Genomic DNA, 19,192 nt, shown 5'->3' on the forward strand with positions numbered 1-19,192 from the left:
TGTAAGCTTGATAGTACATGCTTTTTTCCAAATTAATAACTATGCTATTCCTCTGTATCTTTTCAGTACATAGTGCTGAAAAAATTCTGCAACGTCTTGGATCACATGTAATAGAGTGGGGTCTAATGCTTGCAGAACCTGTACAAGCATATATATTGTGCCTATGACAGCCTCTGGAATATGTCGTTTTTCATTTTTAAAATATCTTCTATATCCATATAGTATTCAAATTACTGATGCTCATGTATCAAGGTTTTGCTATAAAAGTTTTGTCTGTAAAAATAATGCTGTGGCTTTAGTAAATATCAATTTTGAACCGTAAACTTATTCTGAAAGAAAGTAAAATTTTAATTGTCTAAATACCTTGCTGAATTCTGGGAGTCCAAATTATTATTTTTCCACTTTGACCTGTCCCATGCTCACATAGCAGATTTGGAAATGACAGCTGAGTCCTTCTGGTTGACACTAGAGAATTTATTCAGCTTGCGATCAGCTTCCCTGAAGAATGGCTTAAGACATATGAGGCCAAGTGTGGGAGGAGATGCCGGTAATCCCAGTACTTTGGAAGCTGAAACAGGAAGATCACAGGTTCAAGGCCAGCCTCAGCAACTTAGTGAAGCCTTCAGCAACTTAGACCCTACTTCAAAATAAAAAATAAAATAGGGCTGGGAATGTAGCTCTGAGGTAGGACACCCCTGGGTTAAGTTCCTAGTACCAGAAAAAAAATAGACATCAGGTAAAGACAGTTATAGTTGGAATGACCATTAGAAAATTCTAGAAACCAACCGCACGCTTGTAATCCCAGCGCTTGGGAGGCTGAGACAGGAGGATCGCACGGGTTCGAAGCCAGCCTCAGCTCCTTAGTGAGGCTCTCAGCAACTTAGTGAGACCCTGTTTCCAAATAAAATATAAAATAGGTCTGGGAATATAGCCCGGAGGTAGAAAGCCTCTGGGTTCCACCCCCAGTACCAAAAAAAAAAAAAAAATTCTAGGATCCAGTTTTTTGAATCAAGTCCTCTTTACTGAGAAACCCCCTTTCAGATCTTTGTTAATGTATAAAGCTCATAAAAGAAATAATGATCAAAACATAACACTATATACTATCCATTATAACAAAAATACAAAATCAATACATTTCTAGAGAAAAAGATTAAATGAGAAGAAATGACTAGGAAGGACATATGACGTGCCCATTATAGAATCTAAATTATTCGGCAGGCCTGAATTGCCTTCAGTCAGCTTCCACTTGCTAGACTTGCTAACCAGTCTCAAACGCAAGTCACCTCCTTGGGTGACTGCAGGTAGGCTGAATTTATTGAAAAACTTTTGACTTATAAATACTTGCCAAAGAAAATGCTGCATTTCCTGTGCGCTTTGTATCTTATCTCTTGTTGAATTCCAGTGTCATCATTGCTCTGGCCCTGATAACTGTTGTCAGTGAGTTAAAAAGCCCATCCTCAGCAGAACCGCGTGTCACACACACTCACAAAAAGTCACCATGAAAATCAATGTCAAAAGTCAGTGTCAAGGGCCTCCGGTATCTCTTTGCTTGGCAGTATTACAGGAGAAAAATGAAAATCCAAAATGGATGATCTTTGTCATCTGGAAATTCCTTCTGTGATAAGTGTGCTTCCTCAGGTGATTTATTAAGCTGCTAGATGTCTTGAACTGAGTGGTCAGTACCAACTACTTCCTTATCTATGGAACCGACAGGAATACATATAGTTTTATTCGTTTATTCTTTCATTCTTTGAAAATGCCTACTTCAGCTTCTTAGGATCTGGGTGACTGTATCTAGGGAATCCTCTCACTTTAAAAACAAGGACGGGCGGGCGTGGTGGCGCACTCTTGTAAGCCCTGTGCTTGGGAGGCGGAGACAGGATCGTGCAGGTTCGAAGCCAGCCTCAGCTACTTAGTGAGGCTCTTGGCAACTTAGTGAGACCCTGATTCCAAATAAAATATAAAATAGGTCTGTGAGTATAGCCTGGAGGTAGAAAGGCCCTGGGTTTCACCCCCAGTACCATAAATAAATAAATAAATAAATAAATAAATAAATAAATAAATAATACAAGAAAGCTGAAGCCAGGTACGGTGGCACACACCTGTCATCCCAATACTTGGGAGTCTGAAACAGGAGGATCGCAGGTCCAAAGCCAGCGTGTGGTAACAAACACAAAAAAAAAAAAAAAAAAAAATAGAGCTAGGGTTGTAGCTCAGAGGTAGAATGCCCTGGGTTCCATTCTCAGTACCAAAAGAAAAGAGATGCACAAACAAAGCCAATGACATTAGCCACTCACATAAGGAGAAGCAGCAGGCAAAGCTGAGGACACACACACCTTCTTATTTGTTTTATTTATTTATTTATTTATTTATTTATTTATTTTTCAGTACTGCGGATGGAACCCAGGGGCATTCTACCTCCGAGCTCTACCCCCATCCCTATTTTTTATTCTTTATTTTGAAACAGGGTCTCACTGAGTTGCAAAGGGCTTCATTAGTAGCTGAGGCCGGCTACTTAGTGCAGGAGTGATCCTCCTGTCTCAGCCTCCCGAGTGCTGGGATTGCAAGCCTGTGCCAACAAACCCGGCACACACACACACACACACACACACACACACACACACACACCTTTTTCTAACTACTGCCTATAGTCTCATATTTCTAAGACTCTTAAAGGTCATCAGATCCAATGATTCATCTCATTCTTAGCCACTGAAGTTCTTGACACCGTCTTCTAACCTTCCTTTGATTTAGTGATTAACAACATATTTCTCTGGCTCCTAAGCCCTTCTACCCTTTTGATTTTCCCTCTCAAAGACTCACTTGTCTCCCTTGACTTCATCACGTCTATGTACATGATTCCCAAATCCACTTCCCCGACCCAAATCCACCTCCCAGATTCCTAACTCCCAGTGTGCGCAGAGTGTACCCCCTGCCTGGTCAGCCCACTCGACGTGGCTAAAGTTCACGCACATTTCCACAGGGATCTCTATTTTCCTCATGTGCCTCTGCAGTTTCAGTCAACCTTACACTGTACTCCAGAGATTTCAGATGAGCCATTTCCTATGACAGGAAGCGCCGAAGGAGAAGCCAAGCTGGGGGAGACGGAGCTTCGGTCTTGAGCATATGCCTTTCAGGGTGTCTTTGTGATGTTTAACCGGAAGTGGAGAGAAGACGGTTGGATCTCTGGGTCTGGAGTCTTCATCTCTGATACCAAATCCTTAGGGATTATTTCATGAGTTTAATATTCCAAAAATGAATTTCATTAAACACATTCATTTCAAAAGAATTTATTTTAAACCGCTGGCACTTTCTGCACCACTTTGAATATGGATACAATTTTGAGGGCCTTAATCACTTTGAAGGAGACAAGGTTGCTTTATAATGTCACGTATTTGTGTGTGTGTGTGTGTGTGTGTGTGTGTGTGTGTGCATATTTAACCATTTCAGTGTTGCTATACATGATGAACCTTATGTCTGGGCTTCAAGTAAAAAGTAAACCAGCTTGTGCATGCCAATAATCCTAGTACTTAGGAGGCTGAGACAGGAGGCTCACAGGTTTGAGGACAGCGTCAGCAAGTAGTGAGATTCTCATCAACCTAGAAAAACTCTATTAAAAAATAAAAATAAAATAGGGGCTGGAGGTGATGTTCAGAGGCAGAATGCTTCTAGGTTCAATCTCAGTAAAATACACACACACACACACACACACACACACACACACACACACACCTACTCAAATTATCTCGTGGTCATTCGGCCTTATTTTTCCAAATGGTTTTTGCTCCTCCATTACGCTCTTGGTAATGTAACACAGAATCTTCAACTATTGAAGGGTAACATCTGCCTGCCAGAGAACTTTGGTTTGGGTTTTCCTGAACAAATGCAATCATTTTATACTTAAAGATAATTTTTGCCTGAAGCTACAACGTTGAATATTTGAGTTCTAAGTCCATTTTATTTTAATATCTTGCTTTTTAGGACCACCAATGCTCAAAAAAATGAAACAAAATAAAATAAGCTTGGTGTGTTAGGCTGAGACAGGAGGATCGCAGATTCGAGGACAGCCTCAGCAAGAAGTGAGACCCTGGTCTCATCAACCTAGCAGGGCAATGTTTTAAAACAAAAAATTAAAAAGGGCTGGGGGTGCAGCTTAGAGGAAGAGTGCGCCTGGGTTCAATCCCAAGTACCACAGTAAAATAAAATAAGTCCCTGTGATGACAGAAAGACCAAGATAAAAGAAAAGTTCCAGTTACCTAAACCATAATACCAATTTTTAAAAAATATACTACTACCTTTATTGTTTTTCAAGGTGATTTCTTTTTTTTTTTTTTTTCAGTGGTACTGGGGTTCCTGGAAATCTTTCTACCTCCGGGCTACACTCCCAGACCTATTTTATTTTTTTTTTTTATTTGGAAACAGGGTCTCTTAAGCCAGCGAGGCTGGCTCTGAACCTGCGCGATCCTCCTGTCTCCTCCTCCCAAGCACGGGGATTACAAGCATGTGCCACCATGCTCGGCCCATAATACCAATTTTAAATTCCATTCTCCAATATCACAAAGGATTTTTTTTCTTTCTAAAATTCAGTGATTTCTTAATATGCATAATTCACTTTGGCAATGGAGCAGAAACTGCATTTTTACATTGTTGTTATTTTTAATACTAACTCTACGACTTGATTTCTTCCATCCAAGAGTCAATCAACCTATAATGGGAAGTCTTCCGGTGGACATTACAGTTCTGTCGCTCTGTTTCTTCCATCCAAGAGTCAATCAACCTATAATGGGAAGTCTTCCGGTGGACATTACAGTTCTGTCGCTCTGTCTAGAGAGAGAGGGGTGGGCTTGGGAAGACTTGAGTCTCTTCCCTGTTCATCGTCATTGCGCTGTGGAGCACAATGGTGTCCTCACAAAAGGAACAGAATGTCATCCCCTGGCAGGGCTGATGCTAAGGACATGTGTCCTCCAGCCGCCGGCCCCAGCCTCTGATTGTTCTTATGGCAGTCCCTGCTTGGGGCAGTTCTCTTCCATTTAAAAGCTACAAGTAGAGAAAATATCAGGCAGAAGCAGACAGTTCCCAGAGAGTGACTGTCTTCTGCAACCCAGCAGCATAAAATATATAATCCTTTTATAAATAAAGACATGGTCTTGCAATATTACTAAAAGATGTGTAGAGCTCTGGAGAAGCCTTTTGTAAGAGCCATACAAAAAGAAATCACACACACCTTCAGAAGAAGGTATATAAACGTAGGAAACTATGTCTTCAAAGAAGTTATAAGCTTACATAGTCTTCATGTTCTGGGATAAAGAGAAAAGTTAGATGAAATAACCAAGAGTTTCCTCTACTATGAAGAATTATGCTTCTTTAGCTCGGAATACAGTGGCAAATTGAAGCATGTTATTTTGGTGTTTTGTTTGACTAATTTAAGCAGAAAGAAACTAACTATATCTGCCTACTAAAAAACTGTACTTGAAAACCTCAATTACCCAAATTACCTGTCTAAATCCACTACGTAAGTGGTCAACATTTTCCCTACATGCTCAGTTGCAGATGCAATACAACTATCAGACAAGGATGGAAAATTTTAATGAAAGAATAAAGATGGAACATTTTAATGGAAGCCCATTCAGTGAGTGCGGAATTCAGGGAATGAGGCCCCATTGTTAACAACTAAAATCTGGTTCATGGAGTTATCAAAATGTCCTCTCACTTGTTAGCATGTAAAATAATTACACCAGCAATATGGTCTGCATTCTGCAGACTGCTTTTACCAACTGGCTAGACAACCATTTTCTCTAATTAAATTAGCCTCATACTCTATAGTTTACAAAAATAAGTCTTTTTTGCTCAAAAAGGCTCCAACATCTCACCAGATAAATATATTTCTGATAATATTTGTTGTCAATGAAAAAAAAAGCCATACTTCATTAAGCCTTCAAAAAGTAAAGTAGTTTTTGCATTCATTGGGAAGGGTTTGGCATAAGAGTCAGGGGACCTGGTTTCCATTCTGGAGCTGCCAGAGGTGTGCCTGAAATACTTTGATGATGCCCATGATACCTTTGAAGATATAATTCTTTTAAATGAGATCAATGTGCGAAAATTGCTTTCAAATGTGAAATTAAGCAAATATGTAATAAAACTGCCTATAGCTGAGCCCCTCTCTCTGTCCACCAAAATCTGCTCTCATCTTTTTTAATAGACTACGTTTCCCAGCCTCTCTTGCAGTTGGATAGTGGTGGACTAGATTCTCTTTGGGGAAAAAAAAAAAAATACGAGCCGAGCATGGTGGCGCACACTTGTAATCCCAGCATTTGGGAGGCTGAGACTAGAGGATCACGGTTCGCGGACAGCCTCAGCTACTTAGTGAGGCCCTCTGCAAATTAGTGAGACCCTGTTTCAAAATAAAGAATAAAAAATAGGGCAGGAAATGTACCTCAGAGGTCAAATGCCTCTGGGTTCCATCCCAAGACCCACAAAAAGAAAAAGAAAAAAAATATGAATGTTAGAGCCGGGCGTGGTGGCACACCCTTGTAATCCCCGCGCTTGGGAGACTGAGACAGGAGGATCGCACAGGTTCAAAGTCAGCCTCAGACACTTAGTGAAGCTCTCAGCAACTTAGTGAGACCCTGTTTCCAAATAAAGTATAAAATAGGTCAGGGAGTATAGCCCAGAGGTAGAAAAGCCCCTGGGTTCCACCCCAAGTACCACACACACACACGCACACACACACGCACACACACACGCACACACACACACACAAACTATATATATATATATATATATATATATATATATATATATATATATATATATCGCTTGTTTTCTCCATATTTCTTTTCCTCCAGCCAAATCCTAGACATGGTACCCAGCCCCAGTCATGCAGGTGACTATATGCTCTGGCTATGCAAGAAATACCCGGTTAGAAAAAGCCTGTGCCTTGTACCTGAGTCACAGCACAGAAGACACATACACACACACACACACACACACACACACACACACACACACACACACACACACAGAGCTTACCCTATAGACCGCCATCGTGTGCAGTGCGTTGAATGGCCCCCAAAGTTCATGTGTTGAAAACGTCATCCCCAGTGACCCGTGTTGAGAGCGGGACCTTTGAGAAGTGTTTGGGTCACGAGGCTCTACCTTCGGACACTTTTGTACTCTTATCATGGGAGTTCAGTGGGGGGGGGGGGGGTGATCATGGCCGCAGGTTTCCTGATTAAAAGATTGAGTTCAGCCAGGAGAGATGGTACCTGCCTGAAACCCCAGGAGATTGAGACAGGAAAGAGAGCAAGTTTGAGCAACTTTTCCTTTTCTCAAAGGAAAAAGTTTTAAAGGGCTGCAGGCGTGGCACAGTGGTAAAGTACTCCTGGGTTCAATCTCAATACCAAAAGAAGAAAAAAGGGGGGGGGGTTGTTGTTGTTTTGTTTGTTTTTGTTTTTGTGTTTTGCTTTTGCAGTTCTGGTGATAGAAACCAGGGGCATTCTACCTCTGAGCTACACCCCCCAGCCCTATTTTTTTATTTTTTATTTTGAAACAGGGTCTCACTGAGTTGCAAAGCACCTCACTAAGTAGCTGAGGCTGTCCGCGATCCATGATTCTCCTGTCTCTACCTCCCGAATACTGGGATTACAAGCGTGCGCCACCACGCCCGGCATAGAAAGAAAAAACAAGTTTTTAAAAGAATGACTTTGTTCTTTTTCCCTCCCCCTGAGCCCCATCCACCTCTCTTCCCATGCATGGTGCTTATGCACACACTTTTCCTATAGACTGACACAGCACTAAGGGTCCCACTAAATCTGGGTTTCTTGGCCTTGGATTCACCAGCCAACAGGAATTTGGAAGGTTGAAACAGGAGGATCACAGGTTTGCAGCCAGTCTTAGCAATTTGTGAGGTCTTCTACAACTTAGTGAGACTGTTTTTGTTTTTGTTTTTGTTTTTGTTTTTGTTTTTTTGGATCCAGAGGCATTCTACCTCCAAGACAGAACTGTAAGAAACAAATCCATCCTTTACAAATGACCCAGCCTTGGGTGTTCTGTTATAGCAGCACAAAGTGGATGAAGACAACTGTGCCCAAACAATTGCAACTTTGATTTATTTATCAGGTTTGTTTCCTGGCTTGGTCTTGGCTGGGGATCCCTGTGCATCCTAGAAGCTGCCCTGGGGTCCTGACCTCGTGGCCTCTTCGTCTTCATGGCCAGCGTGAGAATCTGTCTCACTTAAACTCTCTCAGACCCCTTTTGTCTCTCATTTTCAAATTCTTTTTTTGTGTGTGTTTGTGTGGTACAGGGGATAGAACCCAGGAGGCCTTCTACCTCTGCTACACCCCAAGCCCTATTTTATTCTTTATTTTGAAACAGAGGCGCCAGACATTGTGGCTCATGCTTGTAATCCCAGCATTGGGGAGGCTGAGACAGGAGGATCACAGGTTCATGAACAGCCTCAGCTAATTAGTGAGGCCCCTGCAACTCAGTAAGATGCTTTTTCAAAATAAAGAATAAAAAATAGGGTTGGAGGTGCCGCTCAGAGGTAGAATGCCCTGGGTCAACAAAAAACAAACAAAACAAAAACAAAGTCTCACTAAGTTGCAGAAGGCCTCACAAATTGCTGAGACTGGCCCTGAACCTGTGATCCTCCTGTCTCAACCTCCCAAGTAATATTACAAGCATGAACCACATCTGGCTCAAATTCTGTGTGTGTGTGTGTGTGTGTGTGTGTGTGTGTGTGTGTGTGTGTTACTGGGGGTGGAACCAAGAGGCCTTTCTACCTCCAGGCTATACTCCCAGACCTATTTTATACTGTATTTGGAAACAGGGTCTCACTAAATTGCTGAGAGCCTCACTAAGTAGCTGAGGCTGGCTTTGAACCTGCAAGATCCTCCATCTCAGCCTCCCAAGCGCGGGGATTACAAGCACCACCATGCCTGGCTCAAATTCCATTTTAAAAGGCTCACTGGATTTGGTCAGGCCCACCCAAGGCAATCTACCTTTTGACTGATTGATTCAGGGCCATGCTATATACGCAAAATCCCTTCTCTAAATGGGTATAAATGGGCTGGACATGATGGCACACTCTTGTAATCCCGGTACTTGAGAGGCTGAGACAGCAGGATTGCAGGGTCGTGGCCAGCATCAGCAACTTAGTGAGACCCTGTCTCCAAATAAAAAATGTAAAAAATTAGGCTGGAGGTGTAGCTCAGAAATAGAATGCCCCCGGATTCCAACCCCAATAATACACACACACACACACACACACACACACACACACACACACACAGTATGAATGAACCTCTTTCTGCAACCCTCATCAATACTGGTGATCACCAATCTTAGTAATTTTTCCATTTTAAAAACAGCCTATCTCTGTGCATAAAATTGATCAAGGAGGTAGTCTACTAAATTAAAAGGAAGATAAGAGATAAGATTATTAAGAATAAAATGACTTGGGATGTTAAACTTAGAAAAGTGTATATGGGTCATGAAAACCTTATGAAAAGGGAGAAAATGAGAATTTCAAAAAATTGTGGGTTTGGGGTTTTTTGGGAGGGATTTTTAAAATTTATATTTTGGTTGCTGTTTCTTTTTTTGGCCATAAGAGCAAGGGGTGTCAATACATGGGGGTGGGGGCTGAGCATGGTGGTGCATGCTGTAATCCCTCACACCAATTTAGCAAGACCTTGTTTCCAAATAAGAAAAAAAATCAGAGCCGGGCATGGTGGCGCCCGCTTGTAATCCCAGCATTTGGGAGGCTGAGACAGGAAGATCGCAGTTCAAGGACAGCCTCAGCTACTTAGTGAGGCTCTCTGCAACTCAGTGAGACTCTGTTTCAAAATAAAAACTAAAAAATGGGGTTTGGGTGTGGCTCAGAGGTAGAATGCCCCTGGGTACAATGCCTGTGTGTGTGTGTGTGTGTGTGTGTGTGTGTGTGTGTGTGTGTGTGTGTTATTGAGCCCAGGGGCATTCGACCTCTGAGCTACTCTCCCAGCACTTTTTTTTTTTTTTTTGAAACAGTCTCGCTAAGTTGCAGAGGTCCTCGCTAAGTGGCTGTCTGGCCTCAAACCTACGATCTTCTTGTTTCAGCCTCCCAAATACTAGGATTTCAGGCGTGCACCACCATGCCCTCAATACTTTATATATTTTATAAATATTTACCCTTTGTCTTTCCTTCTGGCTGTGTGTGTGTGTGTGTGTGTGTGTGTGTGTGTGTGTATCAGGGGTGGAACCCAGGGGCTTCTCTACCTCCAGGCTATACTATTTTATACCTATTTTATACTTTATTTTGGAAACAGGGTCTCACTAAGTTGATGAGAGTCTCACTAAGTAACTGAGGCTGTCTTCGAACCTGTGTGATCCTCCTGTCTCAGCCTCCCAAGCACAGGGATTACAAGTGTGCGCCACCACGCCTGGCTCATTATAGCTTTCTTACTTTGTTTTCAATTGAACCCAGGACCTGACACAGGCTAGGTAAGCATTCCGCCACTAAGCTACATCCCCAGCGCTATGATAACTTTCCATTGCTGACTACATTAAAGCTAGACACAAGGGCCCTTTCATCTCTTATAGTTTTCTTCAGGCACCCTCTGTATTTTTAGTTGTTGGGTTTTTTTTGTTTTTATTTTTGTTTTTGTTTTGTACTGGGGATGGAACCCAGGGGCATTCTACTTCCAAGCTATACGCCCCAGTCCTATTTTTTATTCTTTATTTTAAAACAGGGTCTCACTGAGTTGCAAAGGGCCTCACTAAGTAGTTGAGGCTGGCCACAAACCGTGATCCTCCTGTCTCAGCCTCCAGAACGCTGGGATTACAAGCGTGCGGCACCACGGCCGGCTTAGCTTTTTATCTTATGGTATTCATACCTAAAACCATGCTTTCCCCTCCCCCCATCACCATCAATCTCATATTTTGAAAGTAAAATCTAAAACACTCTTTCCTATTGCCAGAATTTCATGGGCGATATACATATATGCATAAATAACTAGGGGCTAATCAACAGTCCTTGGTTTCTGTGAGTATGAAATGCAAGAGACTTAAATCAATGATTTTTTTTTCATGCGCCACCACGCCCACCTGAAAGATAATTTTTTTGTGTGTGGCAATTATTTATTATTATGTTTTTTGTAATCATATATCACTTTGGAATATAAGACTGGAGAGGATATACAAGCACATATCATCCAATAAGCCCTCATCCAATCCCCATCCCATTCCCTCCCCCTCCCTCGATCCCATGCTTGATTGGTGATTATCTTTGATATAACTGTTTACGCACCTCATGAGTTTTTTAATGCTGTGAGTTGGGTTTGGAGGATGTGGTGTTCTTAGCTTTGGAAAGTTCTCCACCTACTGGTTGCCTGAAGTCCTGTTTTAGGTTATATAAGGCTCACAGTTGTTTTCAGAGGTTAACCCAGTTTTAAGAGTAACATGTGCGTAACATCAGTAACATCAGTGATGAAACTTATACAAATCCTTTAGAATTCCTAAAATCAAGAAGTTTTTTTCACAAAGAAAAAAATATTCTTATGAAATATTTTAAAAGTAGATGATAAATTTCTTAATTTTTTAAAAACCACTGTGGGGCAGGAAAGCATTATATAACAAGTCACTCTAAGTTGGGCTGGAGAAGAAAGGCCTTTGTTTCTGTACCAACTAAAAGTACTGAAATCAAATTATTTTTTGTTTGTTAGGTACTGGAGATTGAACTCAGAGGCATTCTACCTCTGAGCTATACCCCTAGCTCTATTTCTGATTCTTTATTTTGAAACAGGGTCTCACTGAGTTACAGAGGGCCTCACTAAGTAGCTGAGGCTGTCTGCAAACCGCGATCCTCCAGTCTCAGGCTCCCGAATGCTGGGATGACAAGCGTGAGCCACCACACCAGTGTCTCACTAGGTTGATGAGAGTCTCACTACCTGCTGAGGCTGTCCTTGAATCTGTGATCTTGATGTCTCAGCCTGTGATCCTCCTGTTTCAGCCTCCCAAGTACTGGGAGTACAGGCGTGCACCACCAAGCCCAGCTTCCAAATTATCTTTAAATTTATTTTTTAATTGGACATTTTATTTAATGAAGAAGCCTTTGATGGTTGTTTTATTTGTTTTTACCAAATCAGATTATTTGTCAAGTGTTTAAAGTAAACACTTTTTACCAAATCAGATTATTTGTCAAGTGTTTAAAGTAAACACTTTAAAGGCCAATTTGACACCGGGGGATTGTCTGCCATATGTTACTAATAGTAAAAATAGTCCAAATATGACGATGAAGTGCAAGCTAGTTTGTGTCATTAGAGAAATCCATCCTGTAATCCCAGAACTTGGGAGGCCAAGGCGGGAGGATCACAGGTTCAAGGTAACTTAGTGAGGTCCTGTTTCGACCTATTTTTAAGGGGGGGGGGGGTCTGGATCCAGGCGTGGTGGCGCACGCTTCTAATCCCAGTACTTGGGAGGCTGAGACAGAGGATCGCGCAGGTTCGAAGCCAGCCTCAGCTACTAAGTGAGTCTCTCAGCAAATTAGTGAGACCCTGTTTCCAAATAAAATATAAAAAATAGGTCTGAGAGTGTAGCCTGGAGGTAGAAAGCCCCTGGGTTCCATCCCCAGTTCAGAGAGAGAGAGAGAGAGAGAGAGAGAGAGAGAGAGAGAGAGAGAGATCTGAGTCATACCTAATCTAATGAGACCCTGTTTCAAAATAAAAACAAAATAGGGCTTAGGAGGTAGCTTGGTGGTAGAATGCCCCTGGGTTCAATCCCCAGTACCACAAAACAGAGAGAGGGGTGGGGGGGTGGGGGGGGGAGATCTGTAATAAAATATGCACACTTGTGGCTGTCCAAATTTCAAAAAATGTTTTCAGTCCTGTCTAAACATGGTTAAAAATAATTCACATCAGGCATGGTAGTACATGCCTATAATCCTCGTGCTAGGTGAAGACAGTAGGATCAAATGTTGGAAGACAGCCTCAGCAACTTAATAAGACCCTCAGCAATTTAGTGAGACTGTTTCAAAATTTAAAAAAAAAAAAACAGGCGTGGTAATGGACACTTGTAATCCCAGTACTTGGGAGGCTGAGACAGGAGGATTGCAGGTTTGTGGCCAGCCTCAGCTTAAACTTAACGAGGCCCTCCACAATTTAGTGAGACCTTGTTTCAAAATAAAGAATAAAAAAATAGTACTGGGGATGTAGCTTGGAGGTAGAATGAACCCCCCCCCCCGTTGAATTTCCAATACTGCAAAAAAAAAAAAAAAAAATTTAAAGGGCTGGGGTGTAGCTGAGAGGTAGAATGCCCCTGGGTTCAATCCCCAGTAAATAATAATAATAATAATAATAATAATAATAATAATAACAACAACAATAATATACTTTTGTTGGGAGGCTGAAACCAGAGGATCACGGTTCACGGACAGCCTCAGCTACTTAGTGAGGCCCTATGCCACTCAGTGAGACCCTGTTTCAAAATAAAGAATGAAAAATAGGGCTGCGGTGTAGCTCAAAGGTAGAATGCCGGTGAGTTCCATTTCCAGTACCGTAATAATAACAACAACAACAACAACATTATTACTTCTCTAGCAGTTTCTCATCCAAAGCAAACTTCTTAAAGATGAGACTGCAGTAACTATCTCTACTCCTTCACCATTCCTCCTCTCTCCACTCAGCCCTTTGCCTCATTTCATGACATTCCTCAGGCATCAGTGACCTCCTAGTGGCGGAACCCACGTTCTTTAGTCAGAAGGATTAGAAACCAACTGATTCAAGCTTAAGAGGAATGTACTGAAAGGCTCTCATGGCTCCTGAAATTAAAGGAAGAATAAGAGGTCGCAAGAGTTCATCAGCAGTTTCCTCAGATAGGGCTTCGGCCGGCCTTAAATTTCTCCACAGCTGGCTCGCTTGGAGTCTCAGCTGAGTCGGGCCCCTGAGCTGAGCTAGCATCCCATACCCACCTTGTGGCTTGGGGTGGGAGTGCAGAATGCTCTGAGCAGGCCACTATAGCTGCACACAGGAAAAGAGAGGTGTTCAATTAAAGGAAACTGGGGTGCATTAGCAAATGAGAGGGAAAGAAACAGGAAGGGTGGTCAGAAAAGAAAACGCCTGCTACAGTTCTCCTATGTCCTAATTTTCTTTTCTTTTTTTGCGGATGGGAACTCAGGAGCATTCTACCTCCGAACTACACCCCCAGCCCTATTTTTAATTCTTTATTTTGAAACAGGGTCTCACTGAGTGCAAAGGGCCTAAGTAGCTGTAGCTGAGACTGTCCCCAAACCCACGATCCTCCTGTCTCAGCCTCCCAAATGCTGGGATTACAAGCGTGCGCCACCACGCCGGGCTTATGTCCTAATTTCTTTATGGTTCTGACACCAGGTGCAGCTCCTGCGGCAGTTAATTCTATTTTGCCAAAGACACTGGACCAGACTGAACATTATTTCTGGGTGTGGCTGAGTAGAACAAAAGATAGAGGAAGGAAGACTCCTTCCCTTTTTGTTTCCTGTCTGCTGCATGAGTTAGGACATCTGTCTTTTCCTGTCGTGGATAAGAATTCACACCACTGGTTCCTTGGTTCACAGGTCGCTGAACTTCTCAGAAGACTAACCGCACTATCTGGTCTCCAACTTGCAGACAGAAGCCCAAGAGGACTTCTCAGTCTCTAATCATGTGAGCCAATTCTCATAATAAATCTTTTCCTGCCCATGCACCTATACTATCGGTTCTGTTGGTTTGGAGAACGCTCCACTCTCTTTTTACCGAACATCTCTCTCCTCCCTTAATCCTGGCTCTCTACCCACCTTCCGAACCATTCTTCCCGCTGCAACAATTCTCCTCCTCCTCCTTTTTCCACATCTTCTCCTTCAATGTTCCCTTGGTCTTTACTTTTGCTTTTCCTTTCTTCTCATTTCATAGAGTATTCCACCTGCCACCTACTTCACCTCTTACGCTTGTGACTATTCATTTGTATCCTTAGAGAGACACTGCATTCAACAGCCGGCAGCCTTTGGGTACCATCCTGCCACTCCATCCACCATCTTGCTGGGCCTTCTTGTTCCCATGAACGGCATTACAGTCCACTCTCTCCGCCATCCAAGCCGCCCACGGTACACTACTCCTCTCTCACTGAAATCCATGTAGTCCCTGAACCCTGCAGGGCGAGCTTCCTTTATTTCAATCTGATGCCTTCTCTCCATGGCTATTGTCTCCATTCAAGTTCTCTTCATCTTATCTAGATAATAATTCCCTAACTGGAATCCATATCTTTGATTTTATACCATTTCAATCCATCTTCCGCACTATTACCAAAAAAAAGGTTTTTATTTTTTAAAAAATATGACTAGCCTTATCTCCCTGTTCAAATAGCTTCTCTAATAGCTTCTGCTGGCTACAGGACAAAGTCCAAGTTCCCTTATTGTTTGTTTTTTTGTGTGATACTGGTGTTCCTGGAAACCCTTCTACCTCCGGGCTACACTCCCAGACACCTATTTTTTATATTTTTATTTGGAAATAGGGTCTCTTAAGCCAGTGTGGCTGGCTTCAAACCTGTGCGATCCTCCTGTCTCCGCCTCCCAAGCGCGGGGATTACAAGCGTGCGCCACCACGCCCGGCCCAAGTTCCCTTATATGGGACAAAAACCTTTCATAATCCAACTTCTCCCTATACTTCCAGATTTATCTCTATTTGGGTCTACCTGAGACTATAGGTATCAGTTTGGCTCTTTGCATGAACTTTTCTCACATTGAATCTTCCCTTTGGAATTATCTTCCTGTGTTCTTACAATAAATAATTTAGAGACTTAACTTACCATCACCTCCTATACAAACAAAGCCCTTCCCAGTTCTCAGGGGTAGAACTGACCACTCCCTCCTCTGGACCCACACTTTGCCCTTTACCTGCCAGTCCCTCCTTGTGATTCTGTCAGCCCCTCAACCACAAGGTAGGGTTTCATTCGCCTTGTATTCCCCATACCTGGCATAGTGTCCAGCACTTAAAATATTCAGTAAATGCCCATGGAAATGAACCTGTGACTATGGGAGATGGAGAAGGTCAACACGATGATTTGAGGAGCTCGAGGGAATGGGGTCACCAACACTCTTCGGTTAGAACCAGTGGGGCCCATCTAGAGACTGACTGTGCTTGGGCTCTGAACTCAGGTTGCACAATGGAATTCTGTCATCATTAAGCCAGGTGTTGTGGTGCACCTTGCAATCCTAACATTTGGGAGGCCGAGACAGGAGGATCGCGATTTGCAGACAGCCTCAGCTACTTAGTGAGGCCCTTTGCAACTCAGTGAGACTGTTTCAAAAAATAAAGAACACAAGCCGGGAGCGGTGGCGCACGCCTGTAATCCCAGCGCTTGGAAGGCTGAGACAGGAGGATCACACAGGTTCGAAGCCAGCCTCAGCTACTTAGTGAGGCTCTCAGCAACTTAGTGAGATCCTGTTTCCAAATAAAATAGCAAAGAGGTCTGGGAGTGTAGCCCAGAGGTAGAAAGACTCTGGGTTCCACCCCTAGTATCACAGAAAGGAAGAGAGAAGAGAGAGAGAGAGAGAGAGAGAGAGAGAGAGAGAGAGAGAGAGAGAGAGGAGGGGCGGGCATGACGGGCATGATGGCACACATACTTGTAATCTCCGTGCTTGGGAGGCTGAGACAGGAGGATCACACAGGTTCGAAGCCAGCCTCAGCTACTTAGTGAGGCTCTCAGCAACTTAGTGAGACCCTGTTTCCAAATAAAATAGAAAATAGGTCTGGGAGTATAGACTGAAGGTAGAAAGCCCCTGGGTTCCACCCCCAGTACCACAAAAAATAAAGAAAGAAGGAAAGAAGAAAGAGAGAGAGAAAGAACAAAAGAAAGGAAGAAAGAAAGAAAAACAGAGCTGGAGGTGTAGCTCAGTGGTAGGATGCCCCTAGGTTCCATCCCCAGTAGTGAAAAAAAAACACTGTCATTATTAATAATTAGATTTTCTCCCCATTTTGTAGTTATTTTTGTATATACTTTAGAATATAAAACCATCACATATTATGCTCTCTTTGACCCTGTGTCATGTGTCAGTTTATCAACTTTCAGCTCCAATCTTTGCTTTCTCGGCAATGATGGAGTGCACGCTGTAAATACTTCTCCCGTGCTAGTTGGTTAGCGTCAGGCTCTGTTAGTGGAGGCCACTGGAGGAGGAAGTGGCTTCTCTTCCTAGCACTGGTGTGCAAGTCATGTGGACACCTGCAGAGGAGTTGATTCTTCTTTCCAGCAGTGCCCAGGTGGACAGCCTCCTGCAGCACACTGTCCCATAGGTGGCACCACAGTGATGTATTGGTGCTGAAGCTACTTTCCTCTAGTGGCTTTTCCTCCCAACCCTCTCCCCCACTCCAATCTAACACTTGTTTAGACATGAAAACTTCTATCAGCTGAGGGTACAACTCAGCGGTAGTGTACTCACTAAGCATATATGAGGTTTGACCCCAGCACCACACACGAAAGACAAAAAAAAAGAACCCTCCTCACAGTTGATTTCAAAACCAAGTTTGCAGACAGGCATGGTGATGCATGCCTGTAATCACAGTACTTGGGAAGCTGAGACAGAAGGACTGAAGGTTCAAGGACAGCCTCAGCAGCATAGGGATACTTTCAGCAACCTAGCAAGAACCTGTCTCAAAAACAAAATAATTAGCTGGATGTGGTGGCTCACACTTGTAATCCCAGCATTCAGGAGGCTGAGACAGGAGGATCATGGTTCCCGGACAGCCCTTGCTACTTAGTAAGGCCCTTTGCAACTCAGTGAGACCCTGTTTCAAAATAGAGAATAAAAGAATAGGGCTGGGGGTGTAGCTCAGAGGTAGAATGCACCTGGGTTCAGTCCCCAGTACTGCAAAATAATAATAATAACATAATAATAATAACACTTAGCCAGTGTGGTGGCGCACTTTTTTAATCCCAGCATTTGGGAGACTAAGACAGGATGATTATGGTTTGCAGACAGTCTCAGCTACTTAGTGAGGCCCTTTGCAACTCAGCGAGACCCTGTTTCAAAATAAAAAATAAAAAACAGGGCTGACGGTGTAGCTTGAAGGTAGAATACCCCTGGGTTCCATCCCCAGTACCGCAAAAAAAAAAAAAAAGAGCAAACAAACAAACAAATCTAAAACTAAAAAGGGCTGAAGGTGTAGCTCAGAGGTAAAGGGCCCCTGAGCTCAATCCCCAGTAGTACCCAAAAAAGGGGGGAGAGGAAGAAACTGTATATACAAAGATAAACTATTTCAGCTTAGGCCACCATAACCTTTCTTTTATATTAAATTCATATTATATTCATTGTGTTGTGTTTTATAAATGCCTTTCCTTTGAACCAGATCGCTAACTTATTTTCTCTCTCTGTGTGTGTGTGTGTGTGTGTGTGTGTGTGTGTGTGTGTGCGCGCGCACCCAAGAACATTCTACCCCTGAGCTACACCCCAATCCTATTTTATTTTTTAAATTTTAAAACAGGTGCCGGGCGTGGTGGTGCACACTTGTAATCCCCGCGCTTGGGAGGCGGAGACAGGAGGATCGCGCAGGGTCGAAGCCAGCTGCGCTGGCATAAGAGACCCTGTTTCAATATATATATATATATATATATATATATATATATATATATATATATATATATATATATATAAAATAGGTCTGCGAGTGTATCCCGGAGGTAGAAGGACTTCCAGGAACCCCAATACCACCAAAAAAAAAATTTTTAAACAGGTTTTCACTAGTTGCTGAGCCCGGCCTTGAACCCATACTCTTCCTGGCTCAGCTGCCCAAGAACTAGGCTTACAAGCATGCACCACCATGCCCGGCTCATTAACTTCTTAGGGGAAAACGTTATCCCTTTTATATCGCCCAGAGTGAAATCAAGAGAGATTCTGGTCGTCATCTTTAAAACGTATCCCACCACAGTTGGACTCTGCAGATCCTCTCTAGGGTGTTGGGATGCAAAGACTTACTTCAACCACTGAGAGGCTTATAAACTTAAAGACACAGGCAAGCTCATAAAAATATAAATATGTGAGATGCTAAGAATAGCTCCGCGGAACAGGAGATCCTGCCTAGGCTAAAGTACCAAGAGAGGGCACCAAAGCCTCTCGGGACACGACCAGAAAAGGAAAGCCACAACAGAAAAGAAAGGGCAGCTCAGCTTGAGACTGTGTATTTGAGGAGCGTGGCGTTTCTGCTGACATAGAATGCCT

Source organism: Muscardinus avellanarius (genome assembly GCF_963383645.1).
Source record: "Muscardinus avellanarius genome assembly, chromosome: 14".
Classification (NCBI taxonomy): domain Eukaryota; kingdom Metazoa; phylum Chordata; class Mammalia; order Rodentia; family Gliridae; genus Muscardinus; species Muscardinus avellanarius.